The 13979-nt window shown below is 44.1% G+C and overlaps 1 protein-coding gene across 13 annotated transcripts in view; it reads left to right on the top strand.

Moving 5' to 3' along the window:
* TSPAN4 (tetraspanin 4) overlaps positions 1 to 13979 on the top strand; it is a 796820-nt gene that overhangs the window by 668177 nt on the left and 114664 nt on the right. The gene's annotated exons all lie outside the window — the stretch shown is intronic.

Here is a 13979-nt window from a genome sequence, read left to right as displayed (position 1 = left end):
CTAATGGTTCTTCTTCAGAATCTGAACTGCTATCCCACTCCCTGCTCTCAGAAACACCCCTGACAATATTCTTGAAATGAGGTACTGTGCATACCAAAGTCCAACACAAGAAATCACTATGCTGCGATGTACTGAAAATCACTGACTGTTTTTATCTGGGATAAGGCATCTCTGCAGCAGTTATGTAGGATATGAAAGATATATATGAACAAAATACGCTAGTATGCATCCCGGTTACTCACCAAGATGGCAAAATTTACCTACCAAAGCTGCAGTTTAAACCAAGGATATTACACGTTGAGCTAGATAATTGAAAACTTGCAGATTTCATGCCTTTGAAGAGACAAGTGGGAACATATTTGTATTTTATTTATTTCATAGAGAAATCCGAACCCATCATCAGCACAAACATAAAAATGGAAATCATGCCAAATTGGTTTTCCCTAGTTTTTCACTATTAGCTATTATTTGCTTTTAACTAACACATCTGTAAAATAGTTTAATAATCTCTCTGGAACAATTGTGCGAGAAAACAATATAGAAGTTGAACTAGATTCCAAGACAGATCCAGATAAATCTATGAAGGAAATAGATTGTTGTTGCTGGTCCCATTGCTGGTCCCATTGTTGTTGCTTATTGGGAATGGCTTCTTTCTTGGTTATTTCTTGAGATCTGACTGATTGCCGTATTTCTTGATCTCAAGGATGCTAATCCACCAACTGGCTAGTGAGCATTTTCCCTGTACTGTGTAGCTTGCCTGCTTGAACCACCTGGCCTCATTTGTTCTAATAAAACTGTACTCTGTATTCTTTCTATTTCTGCTACATTCCACAGCTGGTTGACAGTTGGGAATCCCACCGCAAGTGAAAACTGGTTCCTTTTTCTTCTGCAGCAATTAGGCATTAGACTGTTTGCCGTAGTATCCAGTATTTTTGGAGAAAATCTACCATTGGTATCAAGCATAGCCTGAGATCCATAGAGACCTTTCTAGCATTATGTAGTTTATTTTGCCAGTGGGATTAATTTACGGGCTGTAATGAATTGTTATACTGTTGCAGAAAAAAATTAAGTCTGCATAAATGGATTCCCTTTATGTTCATAACGCTACAGCTCAGACATGGGCCTGTTAAATTAATCAGTGCTTACCTTTCAGTATAACTGACCTTAGGCCATTGTCTCATTTCTCCCAAGAAATTGCCCCTAGTTTCATTAACCCTTCCTGATGATGTTTGATGAAAAAAAAGTTAGCTTAGAACTCTCTTTGTGGAGTTTACTCCTACAATTGGATAGATTTTTAAAGCTGTATTTTAAACTGTACTATATACTTTCTTACTTACTTATTGCATTTTTATACCACTGAGGTTCTCTGGCAGTTCACAAAATGAAGTTTAAAATCATAAAATACATAATAAATATAACAAGACAAGACAATAAATATAACAAGACAAATATAACAAGACAATTTCTAAAAGAAATTAAAACAGCCATAGGATAAAACCAAGGTAAACCCACCAACAGTGGGCAGCAGCAGTACAAAGCACCAATGCAATTTTAAAACTGGAAGACAGTTCCCAAGTCCTTGTCATTCAGTGTCGACTGTTGTATCTCTTTCAGAGGTCAGCCAAAGGGAAAGCTGATTTGTGAATATATTCTACCCACTTCTTGCATTAATAGCAATTAAACGAGAAGCAAGGTGAGGCATCCATGTGAGCTGGAACCCTGTGCATATGTGCATAGGGTTTCCTCCTGCAGATTTCCATGCTCAGTGCAGTTAATATGTAAACAGGGCTTCTGGGTTTATAGAAATCTGGAAATTAGAACTGAGAATGCTGTGGCTTTGACTGATTTGGCAGCTTACTGCACTTCAATGAATATTTATATTTTACATGCACACCTTTCTGAACAGCAAACTGCTAGGAATCACTACAGACACTCCTTTATAGTGTTTTTGCAAATGTGTTTCAAGGAGCCCCAGGGTTCCTTGGAATTTATCAGAGCTCCTCAGTGGGAAGATCAGTAATTGCAGACAAGCTTCCCTGAAAGTTTGCTTCACCACCATTACTGATCTTCTTCTGCAGTACACTGTCATAGGGGGGTGTTGAATGGCAAGAGACACTGAAAGAGAACCCAGGGGAAAGGAGAGAGAAAAAATGTGAGAAAAAAGCCTCAGGGAAAGAGAGATAAGGGGAGAACTGCCAGAATCCAGGGATGGGTAGGAAGCAGGGAGAGAAAAGCCAAAATCCAGAAATCAAAAAGGGCAGGGAAGAAAAGCTAGAAGCCAGAGACAGACAGACAAAGAAGCAGCTAGAGAGAGCCAGAGAGAGGGGAAAGCAGCCAGAAAGAGAGAGTGAGAGAGAGGGGGAAAGGGGGGGGGGAGAGAATCCAGAGAAATCAGCCAGACACACACAGAGAAATCACTCATGCACACGCAAAGCCGTCTCACACATGCACACCTACACCCACAAAAGGCCCCCCCCCCCAACATTTTGTGATTGGCCTGGTGCCATCCCACAGTGTAGTGGCACCCAGGCCACCTTTTCAAAGTGTCAAATGTGCTCATGGCCCCCAAAAGGTTGCCTATCCCCGCATTATGCACTGTGAGAGAGAGCCAAAATAAGAGATGCAAAATGAATGGGTTGGAACCAGATTATGTTTGTCACACTTTAGGCCCATTGAAACTAATGCAGCTTAAGTTAGTCATGACTAGCTTGTCCTGATTGATTTGAATGGGATAAGAGCTTGACTAACATAGTCTGGATCCAGCGCAATGTTTCGTTTTCTTTTAGGAAACTTGAAGCTCCGTCTCTCTAGCCCACTTTTAATTATTCCCCTTCCAATAATAATAATAATAAGTGTCTCACAATGGAAATGGAAGGAAGGACATTCAGTTTCAGTAGAATGTGAGAGACAGCTTGAGCTATCTCGCCATGGTGGATTTAAAGGACATAAGAATCTCCTGGGAAATAGAAAAGACGAGACAGGCCTTTCCTAGGGGCCAGCCTTCTATTTTCTCTTTTGTAATTTATACAACTATGCTACTGTGTTCATAATTCACTGCAAAAGCACCTGAAGTCAGAGACAAGTGCTTTACCAGTAATATATAATAAATAAAAACCTATCTGATTTGGAGCCAATGCCAGTATATAGTGAGTGAGCTGAGCTGCCCACTTTGTGATCTGGGTGACCCTGAAGTTTTACGTGTTTGAAATAGTTCCTTAACACTCTTTGCCTCTCTTTAAGAAGTAGGGAAAGGAGCAGAACTGAACGCTACTTTTTATTCTGGAGCAGTCATTCACATTAAATCATTCCAGTCAGAACAATTTAGAGCAGGCTGAAAGCTAAAGATGAGAGGCAGAAAAAAGTTAGCTTGGAGGCTACTCTGTTCCCATTATTTCTTGATTTTCTTGAAATATAGTGCACCTTAAATTGCCTAGTATAATATGCACTGCATGGGTATGAGGATAGTGTGTGCTTTCTTCTTACTTTCACCTCTGTGTGGAGTGTGTGCTTTTTTACTCAGCAAAAATAATTTCAGGAAATTCCAGGAAACTCTTGAACAAACTCCTGAAACCCAGACTATAGAGATATTATAATGAGGTTGGGCAAGAGGTTTCAGGGCAGGAGGTTTCAGTACAGGAGGATGCAAACATCTTATTGGAAGGTACTTAACCTACATAAAAGTAGACCCTGGGTGACAGAGATGGGGGATCTTTACATAGGAAGATAGGAACCTGTATTATATTGAGTTAGACCATGGGTCCATCTAGCCCAGTATTGTCAACAGTGGCTCTCCAGAGTTTCAAGCAGGAGCTTTTCCTGTAGTACCTAGAGATGTCGGGGATCAAACCTGGGACCGTCTGCATGCAAAGCAGGTGCTCTATTGCTGAGCTACCGCCCCTCCTGTAGGTTCCAGGCTATGGCTGGAAGATCTTTGCATCTTCTGTAATTAGAAGGCTGAGCTAAACTAACCCAGCCATTTCACAATTTTTGGTTGAAATTTCAGCATCACTTCTGGAAGTCTGTGTTAATTTTCACCTCCACTTGTATTGCTGTTCCAAGGGAGCCTTAAAAGAAGACATAGCTATGAAAATTTGCATTGCTAGTTCTTCCCGAGGATGGTAGCTTCTTGACACCTGGTCCTTGGGGGCTAGTCCCAGGGGATGGCATGTCTGGGCAGCTTCCTCAGCTGTGTCTTCTTAGGGTTCATGGAAGTAAACTCGGAGGCTAGAAAATTGCCTCCACAAAACATCCTTCGGTGAGGGGAGGAAAGAAATATCAATTTTTCATATCTGTTTGAAAAAGTTCTACCTTGTCAAAATGGTATGTTTAGATGAAAAAAAAAAGTCAAAACCTACGAGAATGGGACTCAACCCTAATTTTAGATTGATTGGTAAATAGTGTGCACACTCAGAGCCAAGCACATTTGTGTGTGTATGTGCCCAACAGCCTTGGCTTCAGTGGGAATTGTGCAGAGCCATTCCAAGGGGGAACATGTCTCTGGGATGGAAGGGGAGGAGCTTTCATCTCCTGAAGAAAAACCCGTTGAGTCCATTGCCCTTGAAAACGTCATCTGTACCTTACTAGTATGACCCATGGATATGAGGCTGGAGCAGGGCAAGAGGAAAAGTAGAGAGGAGCTCAGTTAACAAGGGCCAAGATGATACCAAAGGGCCAGATGGAAAGTTGGTGGGTTGGCTTCTGCTTTCTTGTGCAGGTTTCCCCATTAAGTGACCTAATGTCACTTAGGGTGCAATCCTATGGGGATAGGCAGCCACCTCCGAACTCAGAGGCGACCGCCTATCCAATGCAGGTCAGGAGAAGCACAGAGGGGATCATCCCCTCCACACTTCAGCTGCCCTGCGTTTGCGGCTAGACAGCTGATTTCTGCTGTCTAGCCATAGGAAGGCGGAGGGGGGGAGGAGGCTGCTGGACAATGTGTAGGATGTGTCATACCGGCATTTCTGCCTTCCCCACACTGGAATGCCCCCCAGGATGCCTCATTTTGGCCGTTCCATGTTCCTCTTCCGAGCACGGAGTGCAGGGCCGTTCCGAGCTGCCTGCGAAGCAGCACGGAATGGGGGGAGGTCAGTTCTCCAGGAACTGACCTCGGAGTGCGGGCTCTGAGGTCGGTTCTCAGAAACCCACATATCCTATGGCTGTCTAGCTGCTGACTAGCAGCCATAGGCTTGCTTCCTTAACCATCAATGTCACTGAATAAGGAACATGCAGGGGCACCACCTCATAGAATGTGCTCATTCAGACTCATTTGGTCACTTATTGTTTCCAGACTCATGGCTTGCTTATTTATGTAATTATTACATTTTTAGCCCTCCCTTCTTCCATGTTGACATACCTTCCATATCTTCCACGTTGAGCTCATGTTGATATACATGGGAGTATCGCCTTTAATGCTGCAACATCTACATGAGTAACACCACTACAGTTAGACAGAGAGATACTGATTTGTCACCCAGTGAGCATGGTGAAATGGGGATTAGGACCCCTGCCTTCCGAGTCAAAGTCAGATGCACTTTGCACAGTACTGGCATTTTCTGGCAGCAAGATGGTTTCTGACTGATTCACCACTTGCAGAAGGGATACAGTTTTCATAGAATCATAGAGTTGGAAGAGCCTTTACTTGTTGGACATCTAGTTCACCCTCCCCCTTGAAGCAGGAAATCCAGAGCTAGAGTATCCTCAACAGATGGATGTCCAGCTTCTGCTTGAATACCTCCAGCGAGGGAGACCGCTCTCCTCCCCAGGAACTGGTTCCATTGTTGAACTGCTCTTTTGCACACCACTTACTACCTCAGTATGTTTGCCTATTATGTGCTTGTGTTTGCCTGCTCACAATAAGCAAGGAAATGCCATGTTTTGAATTTTAAAAAATCACCTCAGGTCTACCAGCCATGTGAACTGGCTTTTAATTATCATTTCCTTAAAAGGTGTGCAAGCTTCAGAGGCCTGTATGTTAAGGAAAGAAGAAAATATACTTGGAAGAGATTTCTGAAAAGAGTTCTGTTTCCAGTGCTGGACTTTATTAAAGAACTGATACCCCAAATTCTAGCTTTGACAGGGAATTTGTCTAGCAAAATGTTCAAAGGTGTGAGAGAGAAAGGGGAGGAGATTGTCTCAGTAATGATTTTCCATCAATAGTTTTCCAGCACGAAGTTGTAGGCACCGAACCTAGTCTAGTGTTTCAGCCTCTGTTGTTGTAATGGCTTGACACAGGAGCTGGAAGGGAGGAAGATGATGGGCCTAGGCTTCACCAGCCTAAAATCCCACATTTAAAACGGGGCTTTCTGCTTCTGTTTTAAATGCAGGATCACCACAGACTCCCTTTTCCCTACATTTTATTATACAGCCACTAGATGGTGTGGTGGTCTAGCTCCTGTTATTGCAGGATTTCCTCTTTTCAAGAGAGAACTCAACACACTGTAATTTGATAGCTCATTATCTCCGATCTTTTAAAAAATGGAATAAAGTCATTTAGTGAAGGAGACACCCTGGAAGTTGATGACATCCTCTAAAGGACCCACAAACCTCTATGACTAACCAATCTCAATAGAAAGATATAAGTGCTGTGTGGAGAAGCTCTATATCTACCAATTAGTTGACTGGCATAAGACACCCTTTGGAGAAGGGCCGTAGCTCAGTGGTAGAGCCCCTTCTTTGCATGTAGAAGGTTCCAGGTTCAATCTCCAGCATCTCCAGGTAGGACTGGGAAAGACCCTGCTCTGAAACCCTGGAGAGCTGCTGCCAGCCAGTGAAGACAATACTGATACCTGTTTACCTGACTTAGCAGAAAGGTAAAAGGGGCGTTGAACAACAGGGTAAAGTATTTCTCTTCTGTCAGATGGAATTAGGAAGCCACATGCTAATTTTGGTATTTGGAAGGGGAAAGGCAGCATACAAAATGCACTAGTTTCGACTTAAATAAAGATAACATTATAGCTCCCAAACCTTCTTGGTTTTGATCTGCAAGCTTTATGAACAGCTGCATTCAGGGTGGGGTAAAGTACAGGGACAACATGGGCTCCTTCATACAGGTGGTTCTTCTCCAAGACTCAGCCAAGTTGCTGTCAGAAATGGGAAGAAATGCTTGTCTTCCTCTTTTCTCTAAACAGAGCAGCAGCATCCCAAGGAAAGTGGAGAGCTGAAGATTAGAAAGGTCCCCCATTTTGCTTTTTTCCATCCTGAAAGGATCAAGAGGTGGAAAGCGGGGATTGGATTCTCTCCCACTGTTTGTTGCCTGTGCTCTCAATGATGACAGTGAAGTGATTGTAATCCAGATACTGGGAGAACAGCCCTTCATTCCTAGCACCCACCTGCCTAAGGCTGACCATTGTTTCTGCCTTGTGGCTGATCCGACTGAGTTGGCATCCTGCATTTCCTGAACGTGTGCCGAGCTAGGGTGGCTTTCTCTTCCACAGTGTGGCTAGAGTTGGGCATGGAGTGGGAAACTCGGGGTCAAAGCCCTGTTTAGCCATGAAGTTCAGTTTGGCAAGTCACTCTGTTCCATCCTAACCTAACTCAGTTTTTTTGTGAGGCTAATAAATCCTTCCTGCACTTCTTGGAGGAATGTTTGAGTACATATCTAACTACAAAGAGCACTACTGCTCTTCCACCAGCTCCTCTCCCATTCTTCACAATCATAATGGCCTTTTCATTACATCTCCCCCTCTAGTAAAAATGCCCCAGTTTTACTATTATGTATCAGCCCTTCTGCATTGCTACCTCACACACACACTCTTCTGTTCTACCCAAGTACACTTCCTCTGACACCCCCCCCCCAATTTTTTAAACTTTCTCCTCCTCTAGTCAGTGCAGCCTCACTACATTCAGGTCTACTCAGCAGCTCCAAAGGATGTGCTTTTCTGGCCACACGAAGCAGCATTGGGGTTTCAGTCCCATTGACATGACTGCTTGGGGCCATATGTCTAGTTTAATCCAGGAAACAGTTGTCCATCTTTTTAATGAAATTGTGGCCTGCTTTACAATAAACTAAACAAGTGACTATAAATAATAGAAGCCCCTACTAGGGAGCACTTTTGAGTTGTCCCTAGCTTTTGAGGGATGATCAACAGATCTCCCCTGCCTGAAAGCCATTCCCTCAGCCAAGTGCTGGCCATTAAAAAGAAACAAACAGTAGTTGCTGGGGGAATGTTCTGAGGACGTGCAGCTATTGCGCAACTCAGAACGTTTCCTCTAGCAGGTGACAGACAGGAAGAAAATCAACTGGGGGAAAGAGGAAGAGAAGACACTATGCTGCTGCTGCCGCCTCATGATTTTTAAAGGACAGCTGGTTCTGGGTGGACTGGAGGAGGTGGAGAATGGAGGTGGGAAACAGTAGGTTCGTTGCTGCCCCCCCTCTCCACTGTGATGCTGTGCCACAGTGCTGCAAGAGAGCAGGTTGTAAGCATTGCACTTAGACCAACTTGGTGCCCTCCAGGTGTGTTGGACTACAGTTCCCATCATACCCAGTTAGCACGGCCATGCTGCCCAGGGATGCTGGGAGTTGTGGTCCAATACATCTGGAGGGCACTGGGTTGGGGAAGGCTGTCTTAGACAACACCAGAAAGGTGGCCACTTCCCATAGCTCTGGGCTGTTGACTGTTTCCATTAAGAAGGAAAGAAAGGAGTGACTCAGCATTAAGACAAATTAATGCAATTTGTGTTGGGAACACCAATAAACAGAAATGATAGACCAGGCATCATTAACTTCTGAATTTCCAGGGCCATTTTTCTCTCTAGACACTAATCCAGGAGCTAGAACTATCCATCCGCTCATAGATGATCAGGTTCTGTAATAAGCTTGGCAAAAAATCATAGAATCATAGAATAGTAGGGTTGGAAGGGGCCTACAAGGCCATCGAGTCCAACCCCCTGCTCAGTGCAGGAATCCAAGTCAGAGCATCCCTGACAGATGGCTGTCCAGCCTCATCTTGAATGCCTCCAGTGTGGGAGAGCCCACCACCTTCCTAGGTAATGGGTTCCATTGTTGTATTGCTCTTACGGTCAGGAATTCAGCCAGAATCTGGCTTCCTGTACCTTGAGCCCATTATTCCATGTCCTGCACTCTGGGATGATTGAGAAGAGATCCTGTCCTTCCTGGCAGTAAGGGGTTCACAGGTGAGGACTGCTTCATGTGTTCAGGTAGTTCAAGGCCATTATTGGGGAGCCTGAGGAATGGATGTGCTTCCTGAAAGATCCCTGCAGATTTGCAGCAGTTCTTTGCTTTTCCAGAATATGCATGAAATAGCAATACGATAAAATGTATATGAAACAAAATGGAGTCTCCTTGCTTCCTGTAGTTACCATTGAAACCTGTGAGCAAAATTATTTACAACTTCCTACTTCAGTTAGGTAAAGACACTAGATTACATTGCTTTTAGGGGCCCAGGCTGTCAAGACAGCCATCCCTGGCGTAGAGAACGCAGAGAGAACATTGGAAGTTATATTATACTGAATCAGACCATTGGTCCATCAAGCTCAGTTTTGTCTATGCTGATTGGCCAAAGCCCTCCAGATTTTTAGAAAGGTCTTTCCCAGCCAGGGCTGGCAGAAGACCTCCAGAGGCAGGAGATTACACTGCTGCCCTCTCCCCCACCCCACCTGCAATGGCAATGGCCTCCCCACAATGATGCTAATGGCAATGCTGATTATCGCAACTGCCCCCTTTCTTCTTCTTGGTGTTGTCAACCACTCTTCCCTCCCAACGACAATAAGAGTGGCAGCAACCCCCCCACCCCCCCCATCCCATGGCAGCAGGAGTGTGCCACAGGCCTCTCTCCTTCCTTAATGTCTCACCTGAGGGGTCCTTCTTCAGAGTGAGGTATCGGCGGAGAGATGGCCCTGGAGATTGCCTGTGCATTTGGGTCAGGCTCTCTGGAGAGCTGCACTGGCTGCTTTCTTCTGAGGAAATGGCAGGGCTTCCCAACTTGATGCTGTGCTCTGAGGGGTCCTCAAAGCAAGGCATTGTTTGGGTGGCAGGAGAGCAGCCAGCACGATGTTTTGGAGAGCTGGGCAGGGTGCACAGTTCTCCTGGCAGCAGCAGTCTGGGGCACACAGGGTCTGCCACCTGAGGCGGGGGATTCACCCCACCTCATGGAAGGGCCAGCCCTGTTCCCAGTCCTACTTGGAGATATCAGGTATTGAACCTGGGATCTTTTGCTTGCAAAGTCTGTGTTCTTCCATTGAACTGTGGGCTTTTTCCTCTATGTAGAGCATATGGGGTGAAGGTCAAATTAGATAAACAGCAGACCAACTAGATGGACCTCTTCATGGCCTTTTTAGTGAAAGATGCTACTTGCCCCTCTCACTATTTGGGTTCTTTCCAATCACCCTCCCCTTCTTCTCTCATCTATTTACAGAGGCAGTTATTTGAAGTTCATTTTTCCGAGTCTAGATAAAGCAAAAGATAAAGAGCCTAGATAAATGATAAAGAGTTCATTTTTCAGAGCCTAGATAAAGCAAAAAAGCCTTTTTTTCCCCTGTGCTCCTCTCATTTGTTTTAATTAGTAGACGGAGTTATTGTTGAAGGCTCAGACAAGGAGATGTAAACTAAGATATAAAACTCAAGGGTTCGTGGTTATTTTGTCCTGTTCACCTTCCTTCAACCTGTTTTCTCTGACCGGAATAATATAAGGGGACCTCAAACTAGGGATAGGTGGGAATTTTCTTCACCAAATTTGCACTTCCCGAACCTACACGTGAACCGGAATACAGTTATGCAGTGGCATTTGCACTGTTCCGAAATTTGTGATGCAGTTCACAAATTTAAAAATATGTATAATAGTGGACAGTGCACACAAAAGGACATTGTATTCAGGAAAATCACTTGCAAAAATTGTGTAATTAGGAAATGTGTATAAGAATACATATATTGGGAGGAATGTGCAGAAAAATATGGACAAATTGTCACCCAGACTTTAAAAAAATAATTTGCAAGCTTCTGTGGAAATAAGATGGAACGAACTTAATATTTGAAAAATGAGAAATTGAGCAAAATCAAACTTGACAGATACATCATCCCTACCTCAGACCTTTAAGCTAGGATTTGAGGAGAAATTCTCATTGCCCTACAAAGCAAGTCAGTAGTTAGCATCTTGTGCAATGTGTGTTAAGTTTGTGAACCAACTCTTCGTTACCTCAGAGAGGGGGGCAGAACGTGCAAAAAGACTAATAACTAATTTCATTGGGCTAGTCACCACTCTCTGGCAGTTTGTGGGTGGGATTCATCTGCTTGCAAGAAAAGCCACTTGTGAAGGTTTGAGGCCTACATAGGGTAAAGGAAAAAAGGTCAGGTTTAGAAGCCTGAATTTTTCTGTTGGGAAGGGGTAACCCTGAGAGGTGTAGTTTCATTTCTCTGGTTAAGTGTCAGTTTCATTTCTCCACTTAAGTTTCATTTCTTCAGGTTTGAAGCTGTACTTTCGGTATTGAGGGAGGAGGGTATATAAAAGGGGTGAGAGTGCCAGTAAGAGCAGAGGCAGCCAGAGCCTGAAGTGAGAGCAGAGTCTGAAGAGTGAGCAGGAAGAAGCAGCCTAGAAAAGTCTAAGGACAGCTAGGGTAAAGGAACCTGCATTTTGCAAATTTTCTTTTCTTTGAATGCCTTTTGTATCACTCAGCTCTATTGTGTAAATACCTTTAGTTGTAAATGGCTTGTTCTAAATCTACTAAGTAAACTGTTGTGGTTAAACCCTGTGTCTAGAGTGTCAGTCACCTCATGTCTACAGCCTAAACCTGACATTACTGGGAAGGGGAAGGTAAAAGAAGGAAGATGGGACTCTTAAGGAGGCAAGAGATCCTTAAGGAGTTGCTCAGGGGGTGCAGATCATAAGTGAAACCTTGACAGCTCTCATGCTTGAAGTAACCCAATTCACTTTTAATTTTGCCTGGTTGCATAATCTAGCAGAAGCCAGACAGGCAGGCAGAATATTCAACTTTTTGTCTGTCCTTCCACTGGCTAGGGGTTGCAAAATCCAGAGGCACAAATCCTTCCAGAATTGGCTACCTCTTGATCTGGAGCACTTCCAATGTTTCAGTGCTGCTTAAATATGGTTTTATTGTTTTTATGTATTTTGATTTATTTGAATTGTTGTACTCTGCCATGGTAACATTTGTGGAAAGGTGGTATATAAATATTACTATTAATAATAAAAAATATTTTCCCAGTACAGGATTGTAAAACCCTGCAGCATGGGCAGGTATCCAGTCAAAACTGTCAGCCCCTTGCCTCTCTCCATCCCTGGCTCAGAGAAGAATACTCTACCCAGGGTGCAAGTGTTCCAATCTATGTTCTGATGTACACAGAACTTTTCATCCCACTTTTTCTTCCATATATTATGTGTGCTCTGGAGTGTCATGTACTTATTGCTACAATTTAAGCCTGGCTCTTCCATTGACTTTAGTGTGACTTCTATAATCCAGGGAACTTATGGGTTCATGACCAATGTATATAACAGTTTTGGTATTTCCATGAAAAAAACATTCTGGATTCCATATGTAGAAGGCTCCCCAGCTACTGCGAATTCTTGAAGCCCCCATTAAAGTGTAGGAAATAAGCCATCTTCTTCTTGCTTAATATCTGGACCACTTAAAAGGTTCTTTGATTCTTTCTGCTGCCAAGATGCCTCCCTTTTTAAAGCTCAGTGGAGATGACTGTTTAGCAGATATTCGACACAACTCTGACATCCAGATTCATTCATTTGTTTTTCTGTACTGAAAAGTAAGGCCTGTGCTTTCCAAGGAAAAATACTGCTGGCCCGTGAGTCTAAGTGCTTAGGGGTTCTTGACCTCCTCTTGCCATACTGGGATATCCCAGCCCTAAAGGTTTGAGGTGGTAGGAAAATGTACGCTTGGTGATATGTAATCTAGTTCAGCAGATGGTTGCATACAAAAGCAGATGGCACAACATTTGTATGCCAGTGGAGGCTGGTGGCTCTGCTGCTGGGGCAGTTAATCCTTGGCTCCTTTAGAGTGCTGGTGGGTTCTGAATGAAACCTAGAGCGGATTCACTGCCCCACTGACATCGGAGCCACCAGCCTCCACTGTTGTATGCTCAATGAGGCCAAGGGTCATGACGGTCCTCCTGCAGATCCTTTGCATCCTGGGGAGGCTTGGTACTGAGGGGGGTTCCAAGACTAATGCTCCTTGTCTTTAAATTAACATTCTGCTATTCTATGTCCATGGTTAATGAGAACAAAACTGTGTTGCGCACGTGCCTGGAATGTGACAGAGATCTGTGGCTTTGGTATTTTCTGACATTTTATTGATTGGGAGTCTGTTTTCCTCCAAAAGTCATAAAATACTGAAAATGCCATAAAATGCCAATTAAATCTGCTGTCTGACACATAATTCAAGGGACCATTTCCCCCTTCTCTAGATTGCTAACCTAATAATACCAAGCTCAAGTGAGTAAGGTGTGGATTCACTCACCACAAACCACAATCCTTGATTTATGAGCCTTTTGCATTTTAGAAACAGTGTTTTGCCGTTGGAAACTCGCACTGGGTGATATGGACCTTATGCTATAACAGCTTGTCCAGTGTGCAGAGTTTCAAAGGCCCAGCCGCCACACATCCCTAACCTGAGCCCTTAGAGTTCTTGTTTGCAGCCCCACCCCCTGCAATATTCTGTTCCTAGGCACCAGCCATGCTGCACTTGGCCTTTGGCAGGTGTGCAAATATTCCTTATTATTCTGACAAAGGCATGTATCATTCCTACTGCATATCTAAGGCCTAGATCTGACAAACAGTAGATGTTGTGGTAAACCAGTTCAGACAAGAGGTAAGTGGGCTGCGGGAAGCCCAGGGGCTGCCCTTTATCCTTCTGAGTGGCTGTGGGCTCACCAGGTGCTTCTGAGAGCTCCAACTGAATTGGGGGTGTGTGGCCTGAGTACTCCCAGCAGCTGAGTGGGCGGGGAGCTTCAGTCTGTTTCCCTCCTCACAGCTGAGCAGAGCAGAGCAAGCTGCTCCAGC

The sequence above is a fragment of the Heloderma suspectum genome, chromosome 1 (genome assembly GCF_057233095.1).
Source record: "Heloderma suspectum isolate Gila_16-S chromosome 1, 16-S_ref, whole genome shotgun sequence".
Taxonomy (NCBI): domain Eukaryota; kingdom Metazoa; phylum Chordata; class Lepidosauria; order Squamata; family Helodermatidae; genus Heloderma; species Heloderma suspectum.
This window is presented reverse-complemented; position numbering and strand designations above follow the sequence as displayed.